Below are 18,324 nucleotides of genomic sequence, written 5' to 3'. Positions count from 1 at the left end.
AGCCGTAGAGACAGCAGCCGACCTTTTGAAGCAAGTTGCCGTTCAGTAACATTAGAAGCTGTGCACGTCACGCAGTCAGCGGTTTTACCTTTAAAGCTTTTTTTCTATGCAGATGCACTCACGTGGAGTTTACCGTCCCTCTGATGTTAGCCACATGGCCTGGCTTCAAGACTTACTCCGCAGAGCTTTTCATTATCTGTGCCCTGACGTGTGTGTGTGTACGTGTATGTTTCTTTTCCCAGGAGGAGCTTGATGAGGGCAGAGCTTCTTCGCCGTCCTTTTGATCTTGGGCTCCTTTGGGATTGAAAGAGAAGCTTAAAAGGTTTATTCTGAAGCCAGGGTAGATGGACAGCCAATTGCTACCTCACTGTCATTGGGATTTTTGTTAATGATCCTTCAAGTGTTTCTCCTTGAGTCCCTTATCTCCAAAGCAAAAGTTGTGACTCGATTTCCTGCCTGCTTTCGTCAGTCGGTCCTTTAGATGTGGTGCCCGTATTGTCAGGTGATAGCATCCGTGAGATGGTTGATTACTCTAAAGGCATACCGAATATTAATAGTTGATACAGAGCGATCTCATGCATTTGTCCTTATTTAACAGAACCCTTTCCAAAGCAAAGTCTGCAGAATTGGGCTCTTGGAGCAGGCGAGGCCCAGGCTGTTGAGCTAAGACCACGTTTACCTCTGAGGACCAATATTTTCAGCCTGTGCTATAACTTGTTGGTCCTGAATTCGTAGCTTTCTGCTATAAACTTGGCCCTCTGACTATCCAGGCACATAACCTGCATGAAATAATCGTTTATTCCCAGGCTATTTCTGTGCTTTTATTTTTTTATTTTGTACTCCCAGAAACTTCTTAGGAAGGGAGCAGGAGGACAGTGAACTGGGGGCTTTATAATTTCATTAGTAATTTTGAGAGAGGTCTGGCTCAGTTGGCTTGGCCTGGAAACTTGTCCGTATTTAGCTTGGAGAACTGAAAAGTGCTTGTTAATGTGTTTGGTATCCTGTAGTTAAAGGCAGGTTAGGATGAAAATAATGTTGTTAATATTGGTCTGTGGCACTGCTGGTAGCCTTACTGTTGTTTCATTAACCGGATGAATCCCAAACCTCTAAGCTACCACAGGGAGAGGCAAAAAGCCATAGTCAGTGACCTACAGGAACTAGCAGTGACTTCCAATTGCTCAGAGGCTCCCGAGGAGGATTTTACTTGGCCACAGAAACCACCAGCCTCACTGGAGAAAGATATAGCAGTGGGTTCGCATTGCTGCAGCAATGCTGAGATCAAGCTAGGGTCATGCAGTGGCATGGCTCACCGCAGCCCTGAGCACATAGTGTCAGGGACTGGCTGATTCGGCCACAAAGAATTGACCGGAAGTCTACCCAAATTCACGCTTGGGTAGAGCAGGTAACTGGATGTGTGAAGGTTTTCAGTCTGGAAGCCAAACTTGCAGCACAGGGCATGGAGATGCATGCCTGAATCGCTCGTGGATAGGATCTGCCCTCCAGCAAAACTGCCGGCAGGCTGGATGTGGTCCTTGTAATTCACACATCTGCTTTGTAGCTCTTCTTCAGAACTTAAGTGCATCGATAGTTCTTTCCTGCTGTGTCTCAGGTGTGTTTTCCATACTGCTTTTTCTGTCCTTGGTGTTAGAAGCAGCAAAGATTTCATACCAAAAGTTTCTTTGTGGTCAAAGTGAAATATAAAGCTGAGGTGGGCCTTCCTTCAGCTGCCTCTTCGCAAGCAAGACCGACGATAAAGTTCAGTCAAGGCAAAGTTGCTTTTTGAATTAAATCCAGATTAATTTTTTTTGTTGGTTTTTGTTTTTAATTCCCTAGGCCTTTTTTGCCTAGATTTGGAACGTGTGAAATGTTTGATACTGTGTGGCTGTCTCCTAGACCACAACGGGCTGAAATAAATGAAAAGGCGTGATCCATTCCTCTCTTGGGGGTGTAACACAAATTATTTCAGTTTAGGCTAGAAAATCTTGTATATCAGAGACTGAAATTTAAGTACTTCAGTGTGTTTTTTTTTTTTTTTTTTTGAAAAGGGAACCAGGGACTCTGTTCTGCCTGTTTTCTGTGGGGAGGAAGGCATTTAAAAAGGTGTTTTATCCCGAATCTGATGTGGATCCTAAACTTTGAAAGCTGTGAGCTCCATCTTTTTGTATACACATACATATACATATATACTAGTCCTTTGCGGGTATTCCCCAAGCTTGAATCTCTGTATTTAGAATTTGAAGATGGAGTGGACCAAAAAAAGTGGACACAAGAGGATGTCTGTGGAAAGAGACTAGAACAGAAAGGGCAGCTGTATTAGCAGGGTGAATCAGGTCAGTAGCTGGCAAAATATTTGGTACCCCAGGTGGTTCACCTACCCGTGGCCCTGGTTTTTATTGGTGTTTATTACTTTTTCCTTCAACTTTTCTGTGGTGTGTGGAGCCAGCCGCTGAAGGGCTGCTTGCATCAGTATGATCAGCAGCGCTGGGATGCTCCAGGCTGATAAGGGAGCTCCTTTTGGACAAGGTAGTCGCTTGTCAGGATGAAAGAGCAGAGGGTGGAGCTTGGTTAGCAAAGATCAGGTATGTCCATGGGAAGCCGGCAGTGTTAGAAGGTGCAAACCCAGCCTGTTGGGTGGGTTTGGCACAGCTCTGTTATCTGCGTGAAATGGCTGTCCGGGCACAACCAGGACTCAGACCTGGTCTGTGAGTGCAGTACAGCTCTTTAATGAGCCAATTACTGCTCTGAGGGCTTTGCGGCCCTTGCCCATGAAAGGTGCCGTGGCAATCCGAGTGGGTGTGTTGATCTCTCCCAGCGCTGGGTGGGTGCCCGGCTTGTATTTGGGGGTGGGAGCGTGCCCACAGTGTGCCTAGCTCATGCTTGCCCTCGCCTCGTTCTGCAGTGGTAAATTGGCTGGCAATAGGGCAGGGCTGGTAACAGCATCTGGAAGCCACGTGTGCGTGCTGTAGGATGTCAGGTATGGCCTCCTTGCAGCGGAGGCTTCAGCTTTGCCAGCAGTGTTTGACTCTTGGAAATGGTAGGGACTCGTTACCTACATTTGCATGCGGTCAGGTTTGAGTTGCAAGCCCAAGGTACCTGTTGGTAAACAAACAGCCAGCTAACAAACAGCTCAGTGACTTGGCTGGAAGGACAGGGGGCCCTTAGGAATAGTAAACCCTGTCTAAAACATGGTACATCACAAAATCAAGACAGCTTGTGGCTTTTGTAAGCTGCAGTCTCCGCATTCCTGGCAGCTCAGTATCAGGATCTGTACAGCAATCAGAGGCCTGACGTGACGTTTGGGAGTGCAGTAACAGCATACACCTTTTTGCAGGGGTGTCTTCTGAGAGGACAGGACCACATCTTTCCTCTGATATCACTTCCTACCCTAAGCAAACATTGAGCAACGTCTTCCTGCTCGTTCCATTCCTCTCACATTAGTTGCTGCTCAGCTTCTGCAATGGTTCTTAATCAACAAACTTCAGGTTAGCCTGCTAGATAAACACGAGTTAATGACTCAAAAAGTGGTGGGGTATTTCAGGTGTTAGCTTATAATTGGAAGTCCCCTCCCAAGCAAGTTTTCAAGTCTAAGAGTAAACAGGAATTCCTCCATTTTCTCCACCCTGCTGACAGCATGACTTCCTCTGATGGAAATCATCTAAGGGGTGCAATCCGGATTGTTTTTTTATACATCAGAGGTGTTGACAGGTTATAACATAGTCTGTAAATTTTAGAGCTGGAATCTGTTGACCGTGTTGCTGGTACAGAGCACATGGGATAGAGAAACAGTTTTTATGGCCCATTAGAAATGCAAAGAGTGCAAATATTGATGGAGGAGGGAGGAAGCCCGAAACAGTCATTTTATTTTATTTTACGTCTATTGTAAATGTTTTTTAGGGAGATAGTCCCTTAAATCCATTTGTTTCCATTGTAATAGGAATGATTTCTTCAAATGGGGATAGGGAGAGCACTATTGTACAAGGGCAGGCTTTATTTGAAGAGTCTGCAAATAATTGTGGTTGGTGATATGTGTGTGCTGACAGCTGTAATATCTGCACGAGCAATTAGCACAATCTGCAATAACTGCAAATGCCAGCTCGGGACACTATCTAAGTGCTGTCCTGTGCACTGAAATGCTGGAAGTGGGAATTTTAAAGCTAATTTAAGAAAGCTGTTTCCTCGTGGGAACAAAACAGGTTTCGTAATGATGACTTGTGTTTGTGAAGACACATTTTCTGTCTACTGAGAAAATAAGGTCATTTGTAAATGATCTATGATGTATGCAGCAGAGACCTAGTGTTTTATTAAAAGAAAGAGAGACTCTTGCAAGTCTTTTATTTTGTGTTTTTTGGGGTTGGGGTGTTAAAAACATAAGCCACCTTTGTTTCTGCCTGTTAACCATTATCAGCAGATACAGCACGGACTGTACACTGTGAAGGAGAGGACACGAGGATTGAAGTGTCTTAGTCAAGCTGTTCTACCTTATTTTAATGCCCTCTTAAGGCATCTATAAATTCCAGAAGAGAAAGGGAGGACTGTGGGCTGATGGTTATCTTCTTCTATTGAGGCCTTAAGGAAAACAACCTAGAGACTTGCAAGAATAGAATTAAAAAGCCTAGGAAGGATGCTTACAGAGTTTTAAAATGAACTGAGGACAGACAACTTAGGATGGGGCAAAAGAAAGTGACAGGATACGTCTCCTGCTTTCTGAATCAATATAGTAGATAGGGTTTGTGTCCTCGTTTTTTTTGCAAGTCGGTTGTTTAAAGACATGCAGTCGTTGCGTGTGATCCTCATGCAAATGTCCAGCTTTTACCATTTATAAAGCATTTTTGGTAACGAAGGCAGTTTGCATACTCTGGAAAGAATAAATCCTCTGGGGATAATAGATCTGTTAGAAGTAGGCAGAGGAAAACCAGCTTGAGGACCCTGCTCCATTAATAAACGTTCTCTCAAGTGGCTGCTCGGTGGTATTCTCACAGCTTCGTAGCCAGCCTTCTGTCTGACACTTGTCCTAACTCCACCGTGCGTGCCAAAAGTCTGGTTCTGGGCCGTCCCCTTCATGTCTGCTTCAAAGGTGAAGTTAATGCGTGTCCATTAGCCATTCTGGAACGCAAACTTTGAGCTCAAAATGTAAGGCATATTAGAGTTTTTCTTTGAAGTGAAGTAAGGAAGACTTCCCTAAGCGCACCGTGCTCCTTTAGCACTTCTCACCAGACAGGTAGCAAATAGACAAGTTGCTAGAGGTTATGCGTTACACGGATGTGCTGAAAGCCCTTAATTCCTCAGTTTGTTCTTAGCTTTACGTGGTGAGTAGTTGTCATCTGGTACAGTATCAAGCATCTTGCCTGACACATAAGCAGTCCTTTTAATTATTCACTGCCTCATTTATTGATACCTCCTTCAAAACCTGGTTTGTGGTTTCACCAGTGTAGAGAAGGGGTCTGGGTGTGTGGTTGTTTGTTTCCCCCCCCTTCTTTCCAGCTAGCTCGCTCGCACCTTGGAAATTCTTGCCAACAGCCAGCTTTAGCTCCAGAAAGCAAAGTCCTCCCGAGGCTGTCGAAGCTGCTCAGGTTGGCCGCTCCCCACCCTGCTCCTGCCTGCTCAGCTGCTCTGCTTCTGGTCCCTGTGGGTGCCCAGTGCCACCCTCCGGCTCCTGTTTGTGAAGGCTTCCTTCGGCCAGCTCTTCCCTGTGCACAGAGAGGATCCGAGGAGGCAGCAGGCCTGGCCTCGGCCCAACACGTCCCCGGAGTCTGAGCCTCCCTCTCTGCCAGAGACCTTGAGGAGATGAGTAAAGGGCAATAAGAGAGTTCGAAAGAAGCTCAGTGCTGATCCTGAGGTAGTGTTTTTCTCCAGCAGCTGGGACAGCTTTTGAAAATGCCTAGTTTTCAGGCATATTTACTTGTAAATGACTTCTGAATTGAAGGTTTTACGGCCTCTGAGCCGGAGATTTGCTGTTGGCCATGCTTAACTATAAGTACTGAGACACAAACTTGTTTGAGCTGGTAAACATAGCTGCTGCCTCACCAGCTGGTGACATTATTTCCTTCTGGATATTCCCTGTTGCCTTGCGAGCCACTGCCAAGGTATATAGAGTGACTCACTTCTTGTAGTGATTCCAGGGTTGAATTTCTTAAATCTGAGCTCGGGGATGACAATAGGGATGTTTTTGCCTACTTGCTAGGTTAGGCGTTTGTCTTTGTTGGGGCGAGCCCAAAGGTGACACATCCTGTACCCGGTAACTCACCAGCCAGCAGCTGCCTCTTGTTGATGGAGTGGATCTCATTTGGGAAACTCGCTCAGAGGGCTCTAGTTCTGGGGAGGTTTTTACGTTGCTGTCCTGCAGAAAGCTCCCATTGTGCAGGAGCTCGGGCTGACGCTGCACAACGTGACGAGTCTCCTACACAGGCAGCATCCTCCCACAGCCTGCCAAGCCGAGAGAGCCGCGCTCGCTCCGTATGTCGCCGCGGTGAGAGCGCTGGGAGCTATTGCCTGCCATTATTACAGAGCTGGGAATCTCCTCCTCGCTTCCTGTGGGCTGCGTAACACCAGAGCAAGGCTTTTTAATTAACGCAACCGTCTGAAGCTAGCTAAAGAGCAGAGCTCAGCTAAAACGGCTTCTCCGGTTGTTTGGGCAAGCAGCTGATGTGAAATCTGGCACGGGAACTTTACGTTGGCCTTTGACTGATCTGACATGAGAGGCATAAAAGCAAACAGGACGGTGGTGCTTTCCCAGGAGAGACACGTTACAAGCAAAACGCTCACTTCCATGGACTGGCTTTTTGATATCCACAATGCCCAGCTGCTCCTGAGTGCCTTGCCACCCCTTCAGTATATTTCAGTTACTGTTAGGATCAGGATTTTCCAGGTTTCTTCCTTGCCCAGACAAGCAGGTGATTCATAGCTACTGCCTTTTTTTCTTTTTCCCCATTTCCTTTCTTAAACTTTCGGCAATGTGCATTAAAAGGTGGAGGCTAAAGCACTGACATTATTCCTTTCAACTAACCTATCATTTGACTTGCTGTGGCCAAGGCCTTGGCTCGTGTAAAATGAACTGATACAGACAAAACCAAGGTGAGTTGTCTTGTTTAGTTCCAGCCTGGGGGTCTGGATGTTACACTGCATCCACCCAGAAGGAAAAACTGGAGCTGAGCAGCTGATAAATACGATCAGGATGGGTGAAGGGAAAAGAAGCCCAGGTATCTTTTTTTTTTTCATACCTCTGTGTCATATAAATTTTTTCCCCCACTGTAGCTCCCTGAATTAATGTGGTGTTAGCTGCTAAGCCAAGGGCAGGTGCCATTAGCTCCGAAACCTGTTCAGCCTGTCTCCTGGGTGCTCCATCCGCTCTTCCGAATGGGAGAAGTGCTCTGATTTTTGTGCAGGAGGTGTGCTGCATTGCTGCTGTGTCCGTGAGTACTGTACAAAACACAAAGGTTCTGCATTGCGCGTTTTTGGCTGTCTTTTTAAGCGTGTTCAGTGGGCTGAACACGAGCCCAAAGCAAACGTTGGTTCTTAATGTCAGTCTCTACAGTGCAGCCACAAAACTTTGTAGAGTTGATAGACTTCGAATAAGGTGTTTCATTAGCCAGTGTGTTAATGAATGCGTACTGAAATACAGCACAACTTAGTGCTGAGCATTTGTATGCCTCCCTCTACCCTCCCTGCCATCCGCCCAGGAGCACCTTAGCAAAAACGTGCGTTGATCAACCTGTGAGCCAGTGTTTTTCTTTTATGTAACTATTTGTCTTCACTCTCCATGTCCCTGGAACTGTTTTTTTTTCCTGAAGATGAGATGCATCATCAAATAAAAATGGTCTTGGTCACCGCTTGGCTCCTGCTGTGGGAATTTAGTATGGATTTAGTAATACTGCCTGATCTTATTATTAAAGGGCTTGCCAATTCCTGATGCTGTCTAGCAATTTAAGAGAGTGAGGTGAGGAAAGACTTGAAAAGGAACACTGGGCTCTTGTCAGGAGGAAACAGAGGGGTTTTATTCATTCTTCTTTTATATGGAGGGTGAAGATGAGATCTGTCTGCTCGCAGTTAGTAACCCAGAGGGGGCTGAGGACAGAGGAAGGTGTCACGATTAGAGGCGAGAAGTAAGTGGTGAGCTGAAGTTACTGGTAGCAGCTCAGTGTCTCTGGGCAAGGACACAGCTTGTACTGAAGCTTGCCCGAGTCGGCTTATTGTACTGGGGGATACTTCTGCTGAAAGCATTCTTGGAAACGAGTTATGTAGTGTAATGAAAATAAGCCCTAACGTACTGCATCTGTTCTTTCCTGCCTTTGAACAGTACAAATCCCTCCTCCTTCCTTTAAAGCCGCTGGGCTTTGCGTAACCTCTGATGTATTCTCCAGGTTTTTAGCTTAACCAGCGCAACGGGAGCAAGGTCTCTCGTGAACAGTGTGTTTTTATTTTTAGCTCTTCAGGATCCACCGATTAGAAGTGCTTTTTGTAATTAGGCTTCTTGTGTGGGATGCCTTTCCTTGAGGTGACTTTTCTGGAATTTACAGTGGTGGTAAATCATTCGGTGCACACTAACAAAGGAGCTGCACGTCTGGTCTGGCCACAACTTAATTTTTTTCAGGCACAGGAAAAAAGCCCAGCACTGCCCGTGCACTTCACCCAGAGGGATCAGGCTGAGAATAGCGTATCTTCTTTTAGATATATGCCTGCTCCCGCACCCCAGCGATATTCAGCCAGCAAACGTGGCAGTGACTCAGTGTTATCTCCTGTGTAACAGGAAAACTGAGCTGGTGAAGGGAATTCCCAGTGGCAGGAGTACCGGGCAGCGTACCCGAGCGTGGCGCTGGCAACCTGCTCTCTGTTTGTAGCAACAGGAGATGGCATTTCTAGCGGAGAGCGGGTCACTGCCTGCGCTTGCTCGGCGCTTCTGGAGCATCCGTGCCAGCCAGACCCGGAGCAGCTTGCTGCTGCTGCTGCTGGCAGAGCTGCGCTTCTCTTCAACAAACGTGCCTGGCTAGAAGCAGGAGGTCTGTACTGCAGCGGGTGGTAGGGCTCTGCTGTGAAATGCAAGGAGTAACCTGTGCTCCTCTGCAGGCGTGTCGATGCTAGCAGCTGCCAACACCGATCTTCATTAAGCGGGCAAAACATGAGCCCCGAGTTGGGTTTGGTAACTACAGAAAACGTTTCCGTGCCTTTGAACCAGTAAATGTCAGCTTCACTTGCCGTGCTTCGTGTTGTGTTCTGATACTGTGGAAGCTGATCTAATTCTTGAATTTTTGAACAATCGCTTCCTGCCTGCCACTCCCTTGTTTGTGTCATGTGCTCGTAGGAAGAAACTCCTTTTTCAAGGAAAAAGTACTGCATCCACTAGTTCACCACGCTTAAATAATGATGCGGCATCTCAAAAATTGTTTGGAGAAAGAAGCAAAGTTTTAAAGTGGTATAAACCTCTCTGTATTTGTTTTATTTTATTGCTTGCTCTCCAATTTTACAGACCAGTGCTTGATATTCTGGAAAAAGAGAAGCTTCACAGTCAGGTTAGTGGTGGCCTGAGGGCTGGACCCCTCAAGCAGGCAGGTTCTGCTGATGCCCGCTGGCATTGGGATGATTCAACAGTTCCCTGGTCTGCTTTGCTTTTAAGAGTCCCCTCAGCTGTGAAGTTTGCCCAAGCTGCAGCCTTTAATTGGTGCGTGTACATGGTTGGGCTTGGAGCCCTGGCCTGTCATGGAGAAAGGGATACAGCATTATAAAAATAAAGTTGGAGCAGTCATTTAGCCAATAGCTCCACACAGCTGATCCTCCTGCTGGAATCACACTGATTCTTTAAGCTGCTTTTAAATAAAATGGTCATTTTTTACTGACACCAAAGGATGAGAGTTCAGTGCTGCTTGCGTTCTGGTGATGGTCAGGATGGGACGCGGCTAATCTAACATTAAAAGTAACAAATTTATTTTGGAGAGGACATGCAAGTTGAGTACGAGGAAGGCTTCATTTCTATTTTGAGGAAGAAGGGTGAGGAAACTGCCTTGACCCTGTTGCCCCGGGGTCCTAAGGCCTCTAAGGAAACAAGGCAGTAGCATGCCACCCTCGCCCAGGTAAGTGCCGCTGGTCAGGAGGCTGCAGGTGGAGGCCAGAGCAGGGCAGGCGAGGCTGGGCTCCCAGAGGTCACGACTTGATGGGCAAGTGTTGTAATAAATTTCGTGTGCCACGCGTGTTTTGAAACCTTCTCAATTCCGCGATAAGCGGCAGAATCTGGACTTTGTCGACAGCCTGCTGACTCGGAGGCAGGAACCATAAAAGCGCTTTGTAAAGCACGGTGTGTGTTTTTCTCTGCCTCCCCTCCAGTGCAGGATGTACGTGGTATTATCACACCACCACAGTTAAGCTATAAAAACATGATGTGTCCATTTTGTTTTTTTTTAAAAAAGAGAAACGCATCCTAGAAGAACTTGAGCTGTGTAAAAACGTGCTCTTCTCCATCAAGATGTGCTGACAACTTCTGAAAACCATCAGGATAATGACTGCAAAGGACTGCCATTTATTCCTCCGAGTCTTAAATCTTCATTGCATATGAACGTCTCCACAGTTTGGTTTTTTTTTTCAGTTATTTTTGATGGGAATTCAGAAGTGTAACCGAAAAGGTTAGGCCGGCTTCCTAGCTTGCCTGTCTGAACTAGCTTGGGATGAATAAGGTGTTACTCAGCAAAAGAATGCATGAGAAAGAGGCTGTTTTCTGTGCTGCAGTCATTCTCTTCGGTAGTACCCTTGGATCTCACAGATCTAATGCTTGCGACAGTTGAATGACCCCATTGCCATGGCTGTGAGATACCTCGGTTTTTTTAAGGGGCTCGTCCTGGCAACGCTGCATTTTTGATTGCAAGTAGCAAGAGTCATAGGTAGGAAAGAATCACGGGGGGGCAGGGAAGGAGGTAAAGCCCGGTGAATTTAGTAGCTGAGCCACGGTCACCAGGGAGGTCTGCAGGTATAGTGCCTCTAAAGATAATGGGTGATTTTTCCTTCTGAACAGAAAAAGCACTCGTATGCTGCAGAAATGTGATCGGCAGCTACCTGCATGCAGGACAGCAGACAACCTTGCTTGCTGTCAGTTTTGCTTTTAGCTGTGGAGGGAGGGTCACTCTGGACTGAAGAGGAGGAGAGCACTAGGGTATGTGGCAGAAAGCAGCAGGAGGGAGAGCCAAATGCGATGCTAAATTCGGTTTCCCTTGGGCAAGCTGCAGGCTGTATCAGCTGGGTGCCACAGGTCCTGCCTTCCCTGTGTGACCTCCCTCTGCTGCCTGTGCAACACAGCCCTGAAGTGGCCTTCACTGCCAGCCAGGGTACTCCCAAAAGGAGGAACAGGCTCCGTTTTAGGGTCTGTGTCGACAAGGTGGCGGTTCTCAGCAGGTTCAGTACTGCAGCTCCCCCAAAGCTTTCCCTTGGACCCATGGCTGTGTAAATAGTACAAATATTTTTTATTTTGTGCCCCTTAGTGTGGTGCCTTTCCAAGCTCCGTTTGCAGCTTCTTCTGAGACTACTGTGAAACAACATGTTGTTTTTTTTCTTGTCAGAGGTATAAAGTTCATATTCTGAATGAATATGATCCTTAGGTGAATTTATTTTCATTACTTGCAGTGCTTTTGCAAATATCACCCTGTGAAAAACAGAATGGTATTCACCCAGATTTGCTCTTTGGTTTGATCTGTTTACCTTTCTTATCTTCCAAACTTTAGACTTGTACAAAAAGTAACTATTTTTTCTCATTCCAAAACAGTTATATTCAGTACTCACAGCAAAAAATATCCACTGTGTTTTTTTGTCATTAATAGGATTTTTACTGTATCTGCTGAGCTTGGTAAGAGTTGTTGTAGTTTGGTCTGTCATTTTCCTTCATTGCGTTTCACTTTGTATGACATGTTGACATTTTCTTTTGGAAAGAACAGATTCCCTTTGTTGCCTGTGTAGGGAGCAAGTGGTAGAGCTGTGAGTTGCCCAATCTTCTGAGTGAATAGGGGAGAAATTGTGTGTTTGTTACAGGTCAGAAATTGAGTGAAATAAAATAATTAAAGGGTGGCGTTTTAATAACTTTAAATGGTACGGTTCTTAATGCTGACTGGCCAAAGATACTGTATGTATCAGGCTGGAGAGTGGTGGTGGTTGTTTTTTTGGGGTGATATTTTTCCCTGAGCATCTTAGAAAAGGATCAATAGCTCTCTCACTCTGATAGCACCAGCTGAGTGAAAACAGTTTTTTTGTGGCCGCTGGGTGTTACTGGGTGCACAGGGATACAAGGCTAAATCTGTCAGGCTCTGGCGAGTAGGAAAAGTGCTTACAGGTGCCCAGTGAGGGAAGCCCCACGGATAACACCTCCACAGCAGCACCGTGTGTCCTCCCCGCTGCCTTGGGACGAACGCGATGGTGGCTGAGATGCACAAGGGAAACGCCATTTCCCACCCAGCCCCCCTGCAGGGAAAGGGAAATGTTAACTAATACTTGAAAAAATAAAAGGACGACAAGGTCGCAGCTCAAAACCTGCAAATTTCTATCGCTGCGATAATGTATCCTTGGCATAATGTGGTTTGTGGAAGGAAACAAGGCGAGAGGGGCCCTTTCTGTCGCATTTTAGAGTGGAAGTTGCAAGTGAAGCTTAAATAGAAAGAAGACCCTGATGCTTTTTCCCCTTTAAATGAAGATTTGTACTGGGGACATTGCCCCAAGAAGGAAAAGGTGACCCAAATAAGTCACTCTGGTAAAGATAAATGTCTTACCTGAGGAGAATGCATCTCGGACATGAAGACAGCAGACTTGACGAAACAACTTAAAATCCTCACAACAAATCCTCACAAACAAGTGGCTGACCAGTATTGATTATCAGCGTGTGTGTGTGTGTGTGTACCCAGAACACTTCACAACTAACTACACACGTAAAATTCGGAGTCTGAGAGCTGGTTTTTGGCTGCCTAGGGGAGCTGTCTGCTGGGTTTGAATGTTCTGAGGGTGAGGATCGCTCTGGGAGGTACAGGCCTGGACACTTGCTTACATTTGGTAGCATCCTCATCCTCCTGAGGTCTCTCTTGTGTCATGGGGCAAGCTCGTAGGTCAAGGAACAGCTCCTGCTCCTTTGGAGCTGTGCAGCTAGTCAAAAATAGGGAGCCTCCTCCTGAGGAGGAAGGAGGTTCAGCAAGGGAACAGTGGCCTCTGATGACAAGCAGAGGGAAGTGCAGGAGGCCACACCAGCAGTGCAGATCAAATTCCCAAGGGGCTGTCCTCATCCTTCAGGCAAGCGGCCTAAAAATGTTTCTCACACGTCTGACGCTGTAAAGAGAGCCCAAACCTAATGCAATGGTTTTTTTTTGATTGCTGTAACAGGTAAGATCCAGGAACAAATAACGTTCACCTTCTTGAAAGAGAGTAGAATATTCGGAGCTTATAAACAAATTGGGAAGAGAGACACATTTGTGTTCCTCAGATTTTAATCCTGATCAGATAACGAATGCTTCCTCCGTAGGAAAGCAAATTTATCTTTTTAGTACTGAATCACAGTAGAAGATTGCCTTTTGAAAAACTGCACCTTACTTCATTTAGTAGGACCTGTACTAGGCTAGGATGTTCTCTAATTTTCTTTCTAGCAAAGTTATTTGGTGAAATTTGTTTTCAGAAGTGTCATTGAGTTTACAGTCTGCGAAGTCCTTGGAAAGCTTTGTTTTAGAAACTCATGCATTAAGGTAACATGCTCTCATGTTAATGTGAACTTGTCCCTTTTGATCTTGTTTGTGCTTCCGAAGCACTGCTGATTGTCATAGATTACCTAAACGTTACAGTTTATAGTTTGTCTTCTGAAGGGTGATGAGATTATGTCTGGTTCCTTGTGATACAGTGGTAGAGAGAGGAATGAGTGTGTGTGTGTGTGTGTGTGTGCATACACGGCATGCTTCTGTTCCTCGACTTCTAAGGGCATGCCAGCTACAACTGTTTTACCTGCAGTGTGTGTTTTGGATTGGCTCGCCACCCAGAGGTTGCTGGCGGCAGCTAGATTTTTTTCAATACTCCTGTAACACACAAAACGCAACGTTAGCATTCAGATACCCTTATTTTTCCCCCCCCATTAAACGCTCCTCGCTGAGTGATGTTGGCACGAGGACCCCCTCCGTCCCCCCGCCCCAAGCCATAGTTCACTTCGTATCTGTTTCCTCCTAACTCCCTCTGCACACGGTCAGCCTTGCAGGTCGCAAACGAGAGACTGCCAGCTGATTTGTTATCCGATGGCTTTCGCAAACGCTTCTGGTTTTGATCTTTCTGAGGAAGGAGACACCGAAAGCAACTCGTGTAAAGTACAGAGGGTGTTTGTAGCAGAGACATAGAAAGGTAGAAGCGTTAAACATGACACGTTCCCTCGAAAAGGTTTTATGCTGCTAATTTGAATGCTCAGTAATAGAGATCTGCTGGATTGAGGGGTTACCCTTCACTATTAATGACTCATTGGCCTCCTTCCCAAGCTGCCTGAAGTGCTGCTCTCCCTAGTGGAAGTAATTTTGTCTTTGAAGTACTTTCCAGAGCTGTCAACTAATGTTCCACAGTTCCCAGAGGAAATAATAAGCCATGAGTGCATGTACACTGAAAAAGTAGAGGCTGAAATGAACCGTTCCTATAGGAGCCTGGCAGTCTGCTTCTCTGTGGAATTTAGCTTGTTTATACAATCTTATCTGGCTAAGCTTTGGTATTTCATCTGGCAGGCAATTCCTATGAAAAGCAGCTGTCCAAGCAATGGGAGTGGTGCTCCTGGTGGCTTTTTCAGAAGGTCTATAATTTCTTGTTTCATGTAAATTAAAGAAACACAATACTCTTTTGGCTGCAACCAGATGCTCTGAGCAGTTTGCTTTCCCTTATGAATAGTCCTTTAGGTATGCTGTGCTGTGGTGTGCTCTGTGACTTAACGACAGGATTCCCGATGCCCACCAGGAGGGTATCATGTATTTTGGAAGGTCACAGACTGACTACTGAATTGTTGAAGGGTATTTTCCTCAAAGATGTTAGCATCTATAACTCTGTAGATATGTTTTTAAAAGAAATTCTGATAGTAAAACATCCGTGCCTGGAAGTGAAAACCTCCTTTAATGGGTTTTACTGCTGCTGGACAAGTGGAGGTAGTTCCACCAATTAAAACAAAACAAACAAAAAAACAGTGGTATCAAGAAATGAAGACAGCTGTAGCATGTATCTTCTCTAACAGAAAGGTTCTGATGGGTAAGTAGGTAGTGACAACTATTTGAAAGAAAAGGGGGGAAATAAAAAAGCACAAATATTAAACAGGAAGGATGCAGCTGGAATACTTAAGGTTTTATATAACTTACTGTCAGAAAATAAAATGTACTGAAAAATGAAGCTTTTAGGGAGAAGAGGTGGAATCATCCTCCAGAAGAAGTGGAGGTATTTTTTTGTGCAGCCTTGGATTGTGGTTTCATGTATGACAGAACCGGAGGGCTGAGGATTCCTCCAACTGTGGTAAATGTTCTTGTTTGCTTCTTCCTACAGGAACAGTATTTTCAGTAGGAAGCAAATTACGAACATAAGTAAAATTCAGGTCCAAGTCTTCCAGAGTTCGGTAGTTATCCATGATTATCCATCCAGTTCATAGCACATCTTGGTGTGAAAGCACTGCATTTTATATGGGGAAGTGCTCCATGCAGTCTGCCCCGTTCTAAGAAACGAAGACCATATTCAGCAACTAAAAGGCTAACTCTTCTGGTTTTTTTTTTTCTGTTTTTACTCTGACCTCGTTCAAGACACAAGAATACATGACACCCTGTAAAATGGAAGGCTTTAAGTTCTTTCTGTTTAGATGCGCCATTTGATGGCACATCTCCTGCCAGTATGCGTACAGATTTATGTAGGCTTTTTGCTCTGCAGCAGCAGGAGAATTTGATATTGCAACAAGTGAAACATGAAAAATGAGCTCTGTCTGGTTCATATAGTTTATACTTGTCTTCACTGAGATCAAACAGACCATTTTATTAGGGAAAATGGCACTCCTGCCTGGAATCCTACGTGGCAAGGAAACTCAAAACCTAGTAACTGACCTTCATTAGAAGTGTGTCACTGTAAATTATGCTATGATACGGTTCCATTCCGGTCTTACACATACCACCTGAATGGTTCATGACTAGAAAAAGGTGATAGACCACTGTGTGACCACCCCGTAGCTGTTAGAAGGCAGTGATGCTGGCTGACTTCTCCCAGTTCCCTGGTGAGCAAGGACATTTTGCTTTCGTTGTGCTTGGGGTTGACGACTTTCTGCTGCCACAGCAACAGCTGATGTTAAACTTCCGTAGAGATGCTTGGCTTTACAGCATGGAGAGGGGCAGTTTTGTTCCAGCAGGTCATCTTGAATGCAAGTAATGCAATAATACCTGTACTGTCAGGGAGCATGCATTCTGTACTTAAACTTCTAGAAAACAATTGGTATGTTTCTTAAAAGCTCTCCACGTTAGCTACCATTTCTCCAATCGATAGTAGGTTTTAACAGTTCTACCTGTTAAAACTGGGACTTCATCTTTTTATATGTAATCCTGTTTAGGATCAGAGCTGGAAACTAATGACTGACGATGTTTTAAAAACAAAACAAAAAAAATCCAATCATCAACAGGACATAAACATGTTTTTTTAATCTGCTCCAGACCTGAAAAACTGAATCCAAAAAATGGTCAGTGGTCCAACGCTGAAATTAGTCCATATGACTTGCAATCTCTGCTTCTGCCTGGTTCGTGTTTGGAGGAAAAAGATAACATTTTTGTGGTAAGCTGGGCTCTTTCTTATTAAAGGAGTTGGCTGTTTTGAAGCTGCTCAGAGGTTAGGAATGCTGGCAGTCATCTGGGGAGACAGATTAGTGGGCTGAGCGCAGGTGAGGAGGTCACAGAAGCAAAACAAGGACCTGTTTTGTGCCATTGCCCTCGTGATTGTTCAGCCAAAGGAAGCTGCTTCAGAGATGACCCACCTGTGTGTGTCAGGAGGACCATCATGCCTCTCCGGCTTACCTGTGACATTCATTCTTTGTCACAACAAACTTGCGTGCTGTGAGAATCAACACGCTGGATAGTTCTTGTTAGTTTAAGGGGAACAAACCTGACAACAAAACCTTTCCAGGTGAACTGTTTGATAAAACGTTTGCAAGTCAGTCTTAAGAGTCATCCAGTATTAATAGTCTAACATAAACCGAGTGGGAGAGAAGAGCTACCTAGGTACTTTCAGGGGAGAGACGGATTACTAGGGCTTTTTACTTGCGGTGCAATGAACTGCACTCGCTGATCTAATTTGCTGAGCCTTAAACACTTGCAGCTTTTGTTTTGAGTTTAGTTTTCTATTACTGCAAGAGACAGTCTGAAACGCAAATTCACATGTAATTTTAATTTTACCATCTTAAGCTAAAAGTCTTAGGGCAAAGGCTGCCTCAGTTTTCAAGGTACAGAGCTACTGTTCAACAGTGCAATATATATTTCAGGTGAAGAAGAATTTCAGTTCTAAATGTGAGCCCCTAAGTTGTTTTCATAGCCTTGTCACAGAAACCTGTCAGTGAGCTGTGAGAACGTAGGGTGCAGTGTTGGAGGCAACGGTGATGAAAGACATCTCAGGCGGACCCATACTTTGTAAGAAAAAATGTTTGTTGCCAGCCTTCAAAATCGTCCGTCAAAACTTAATTGAAGTTTCACCTCCAGATGAATGTGGATGGTGGCCCTGTTGGCGAGGGGGTAGGAATAATGCCTAGCTCTGGCTGCTGTAGGTGGGTTGGACGTTAAAGAATTGGTGCTACGCTGATGAGGGTTAGCTGCAAGGACACAGGGAGCACAGCAGGGCCCGCACACTTGGTAGAGCTCTGAACAATCTTTATAGCAGAGGGGAGAGGTAGGTGTGTCCCTGAACACTACAAACTCATCCAAGAAGCTTTTCCTTCAGGATGACCTTCTAGAGGCCTTCTGGTATCTTCAACATTGGTGTAGCCAATGCAAAGAAGTTCCGGGAGAATGCAGAGATGGTCCTTGTGCAGTCTTTAAACAATTTTTCCATCCCAAAGGACTACTACTGTAGGATCGCAGAATGATTTAGTCTGGAAGGGACCTCTAGAGGCCAGTCAATCCAACACCCTGCTGAAAGCAGGCTCGGTTAGATCAGGCTGTGGTTTAGCCCTTTTTTTCGGCGTTCTGTAAGAGGGTGCAACGTGATGCTGCTTAATTGAGAACTGTCAGTGATACGCCTTGAAAGCTGACTTGAAGATGAGACCTTGCAAGAAGAATGTAATTAATTATAGGCTTGTTTTTTGCTAACACGTTTTTTTCAACCTTTATCAGATAGAGAGATTATTTGACTTTC

General features: G+C 45.3%; 1 protein-coding gene across 1 annotated transcript in view; it reads left to right on the top strand.

Annotated features, from left to right (window-relative positions):
• PARD6G (par-6 family cell polarity regulator gamma) overlaps nucleotides 1-18,324 on the top strand; it is a 60,811-nt gene that overhangs the window by 38,802 nt on the left and 3,685 nt on the right. The window lies entirely within an intron of this gene.

This window comes from Cygnus atratus, chromosome 2 (genome assembly GCF_013377495.2).
Source record: "Cygnus atratus isolate AKBS03 ecotype Queensland, Australia chromosome 2, CAtr_DNAZoo_HiC_assembly, whole genome shotgun sequence".
In the NCBI taxonomy this organism is placed as follows: Eukaryota; Metazoa; Chordata; class Aves; order Anseriformes; family Anatidae; genus Cygnus; species Cygnus atratus.
Note: the sequence above shows the minus strand (reverse complement) of the source record. Positions and strands in the feature narration are given on the sequence as shown.